A 4,764-nucleotide genomic window follows, 5' to 3' on the forward strand; every position below is an offset into this window, starting at 1 on the left:
AGTTCATATTACGCAACAATTTATTTTCCAAAACAGAGAGCTCATTACAGGGTTCTCTAGATGTAGTTAAAGTCAGATAGAAATTAGCTAAACTTGTTTCTTTATTAGATGATAATGCCTGATCTAATTTTCTAGAGAAACAAAGTTCTAACTATGGTAAAAAATGTGGTCTATATTCTGTTTATGGAGTACGTGAAACTGAACTTCCATATTTCATTGAGATCATTTTACCAATATCGGTGAATCTTGAGGATGAGCTAGTTGGTGGGCACCTTGAACATCCTATTCAAGTTTAGGAGATTTTTATTAACATGAATGGACTTGATGATGTTGAGTTTTTTGGTTATCTATCTAAACTTGAGTCTGTTGAACAAAGTATAGCTAGCATTGCTGATGCAAGTGTCTCTAAATGGAAGTTGAAAGGAAACCATAATGTAATACACTTGAATAAGAAAACTATGAGAATAAAAATGAAAATAATTTAGTTGAGATGGATGTTACATGTAGTGCACCTATGCTTGTAGTATCATCTGAAGGCAAGCTTAAAGTGAATAAGGAACTTGGGACCAAGGAAGTTATTGGAAGTTATTTAGTAGAACCTGAAAAATCAAAATAATTGAAAGTAAATTAACCTATAGTTATAATTTAGATGTATATATAATAGATGATTCAAACCAAATAAATATTACAACCTTGTTTATGAAAGGCAATAGAGATTTGGAACTTCACTACTAAGAAAAATGGCAAAGGTTAGAGATATACAAAACCAAGAAATATTAGAATATCAACATATTCTAGAAGACAAGCTTGATATCCCTTTGAAAGAAGACCCCTGCTTTGTGTTTTTATCATCATGGAATAGTAATAAATAGGAAAATCATTGGATAGGTAAGAAAAACTTTAAGATAGAAACTCAGGAAAAAGCCTACAAAAGGAGGGGATGTTAATGGTACTACTAATGGTAATACCATTCACCAACATTTTGATTCTTGTACCCATTCTATTGGATAATTTTCTTGGTGCCATGAACTAGATCGTAAGGTTATCCACCAATTAGTTTTATAGTTTCTTCTTCTTAAACTAAAAACTTAGAAGTAGCTAGTCCAAATTGTCTGCATGTAGTGTCATTCTATGCTAGTGTAGTGTCCAAATTCGAAAATTTATTTCAATCTCTACTTCATGCTAGCACAAGTACAAGGCCTCTAATAGTAGATCACTTACAGCAAAAAGATACTCCACACTAACTACCTTGTCACTGGATTAAACCAGAATGATTCCTCTTCTTTCCCACTTGCGACCATGTATGCAATCAACAGTAGTGTGGCTAAACCTGTTGGGTCCCTATAATACTAGTGATTACCCCATTACTATTGTAGTTATACCCCTTATTAATATTGTTGTGCCCCTATTGCCCCATATTGTTATTACTGTGCCCCATAGAATCCATCTATTGTTATTTTTGTGGCTTTATATTATTATTGTTAGGTCGGCTGGATTATATTGTGACTCCTTAGACTCCTATATATAGAAAGGAGGTTTTGTCATTTGAATCATCCAAGAATTTTTCATTTATGTAATGTAAAGGAGGTTGCCCTCTTGAAGAGGCTGAATTCTAAGGCATTGATCTATCTTTTCTATCTTTTCTTGAGCTGGTTTCATAACATTTGGTATCAGAGCTTTGGATTCTAGGGTTTCGCTGCTCCAAACAGGTCTTCGTGGAATTTTCGATATAACTTTTTTTTCTGCGACATTTCAGAAGTTGCAAAAAAACCCATTTGAGAAGAAATTGCGTTGAATCTCAGGTCCAAATTTCAGAGCTTTTTGCGCTATATTTGCGGAGATATGATCTGAGGAAGTTGGTCTTTTTGCAGACTCCTGAATTACATTCCAAACAGGTGACCTGGGGAAAATCGTCATAACTTTCTCTCTGGGTATCGGATTGAAATTTCGTAAGAAGGTACAAAAATAGGATAGACTTTAGTTGCTTGTATGAATTTTTCAGATCCAAAGGTCGAAACAGTGACTCGTGGCAAGTCGTACAAGTTCGCTCTACTGAACTAGTCTATAATCAAGTCATTGTGGGAGATTCCGCATAACTCTTCCTTGAAGAATCTAATTTGGGTCAGACTTGTGGCATTGGAAAGAGGACACAAAGGGCTACTGCAGGTCACAAATTCAGAACTAGATGATCGGAAAGTACAGAGATACATCAGAGGCAATATCGAGCTCCTACAAAGTGAAAAAAAGGTGTGTAGTTTTTTAAAATTTTTGCATAAGATTGGTTTGAAAAATTAGTTTGAAGGAATTCAAAGGGCATAGTAAAGCATTATTATTGGTAATTGATGCCCCGAGGAAAGAAAATGCAAACACCTAGTAGGCAACCTGAAAGCTCTAGCATGACCCATGAAGAAGAGGAAGAAATGCAACATGATATATCAAAATTACGAGACCAAGTGCAACAATTGTCACTTGCACAAAAAGGAACAGAATCTAAGATGGATGGTTTAAAGAAAGATGTAGAAGCTAAGATGGATGGTTTAAAGAAAGGCGTAGAAGCTAAGATGGACGATTTGAAGATAGATCTGAAGACAGACATGGACGAATTGAAGATAAATATGAATAAGTTGCTACAAGAAATGGTCACTAAGGGTGAAAGGGTACTAAAGGAAACTCATGATGAAAACAAAAGAAATGTTAATCATGATTCCATAGACTCTAATGTTGGATCGAAGACTCACCATATTCCAAAAATCGATATGAGGAAGTTTGATGGCAAAGATCCTGCCACATGGATATTACAGATGGAGCAATTCTTCGATCTCAATAATGTGCAAAACACACAAAAGGTACGTATGGCAACTTTATATTTGGAACCAAATCAGTTTGTATGGTATCAATGGCTTTTCTCTCATAAACAATTTATCACTTGGGAAATTTTTACGGAAGAATTGATAGCACATTATGAGGATACAAAAAGCAACATTTTTTTTAGCCAATTGATAAGTCTCAAACAAAAGGGTTCAATAATGGAGCACATTAAGGAGTTCCAAAAATTGAACATAAGGGTAAAAGATATTCCAGAGGAGCATAGGATTGATGTGTTCATAGTGTCTTTAAAGGATAATATCCAACATGATGTTTGCCTTTGGGAACCTGATTCATTAGAGAAGGCATTCAGGTTAGCAAGAAAAATGGAAAGCAAAATTATGGCAACTAGGAAGCATACCACTCACAACTATAAAGACGGAAGTGTTGTTGCCCCTAGTCTTCCACAACCTATAAGGTTGACACCACAACAATTGGAAGAAAAAAGAGCAAAAGGGCTTTGTTACAGTTGTGATAGCAAATACACTAAAGGTCATAAGTGTGCTGAGAAGAAATTATTCTACATAGATTGTGAAGAGGAAGAAGAAAAGGAGCAAGAAAGGTCAAAAGAAGAGGATATACTCCAGGAACAAAGCCTAGATGAAGAACAAATAAATCTGACCATATCTTGTAATGCATTGGCGGGAATTACCACTCCTCAAACCATCAAGATAGAAGGACAAATCAAGAAGAAAAAGGTAATAGTGTTGATTGATTCAGGAAGCACCCACAATTTTATTCATTGTAAGGTAGCAAAAGAATTGAATTGCTTCCTATATCTAGCACCAGAGTGTCAAGTGATGATTGCAAATGGAGGAACAATAAATTACTCTGGAAAGTGCCATAATATCAAGCTATCCATGGGAGAATATGTATTGACTAGCCCAATGCTTTCCATTCCAATGGGAGGTGCTGATGTTGTACTAGGAGTCCAATGGCTACAATCCTTGGGTACAATAGCTTTTAATTTTCAAGAACTTTTCATCAAATTTTCTATGGAAGGAAAGGAAGTTGAATTAAGGGGTATTGCAGGGAAACCAGGAAAGATAATCAGCTCTAATGGTATGACAAAGCTTCTAAAAAAGGAGCAAAGAGGTGTAATTGCACAATTATGTTCGCTAGATGTTTCCACATCGGAATCATCTATTTCTCCAGATCTCCAAAAAGTCCTGGACAATCATTCCAAGGTATTTGAGACTCCCAAAGGTCTCCCACCTATGTGTGATCATGATCATGCTATTCATCTGATTCCAGGAAGTGTTCCTCCAAACATCAGGCCGTACAGATATCCCTATGTCCAAAAGAGTGAAATTGAACGTATGGTTGCAGAAATGCTAGAGGCTGGTATAATTCAACCGAGTCAAAGTTCTTTCTTTGCTCTAGTAGTATTGGTGCACAAGAAGGATGGATCATGGCGCATGTGTCCAGATTATAGGGAGCTCAACAAGCTCACTATTAAAGATAAGTTCCCCATTCCTGTCATTGATGAATTACTGGATGAATTGCATGGATCAATTTACTTCACCAAGTTGGATCTTCGTTCAGGATATCATCAAATCAGAATGAAGACTGAAGACATTCCGAAAACAACATTTAGAACTCATGAGGGTCATTATGAATTTTTGGTCATGCCTTTTGGCCTTACCAATGCACCTTCAACATTTCAAGGTTTGATGAATTCAATTTTCAAACCATTCCTTAGAAAATTTGTGTTAGTAATTTTTGATGATATACTAATCTACAGCAAGTCTTGGAAGGATCATGTTGAACATGTTGACAAGATGCTACAACTATTGGAGGAGAAACAATTATATGCAAAAAGATCCAAATGTTTCTTTGGAGTCCAGGAGGTGGAATATCTGGGTCATATTGTATCTCATGAAGGAGTTAAGGTAGACC

Source organism: Pinus tabuliformis, chromosome 6, assembly GCF_031772625.1.
Source record: "Pinus tabuliformis cultivar Carrire ecotype Pingquan chromosome 6, CPIR1, whole genome shotgun sequence".
In the NCBI taxonomy this organism is placed as follows: domain Eukaryota; kingdom Viridiplantae; phylum Streptophyta; class Pinopsida; order Pinales; family Pinaceae; genus Pinus; species Pinus tabuliformis.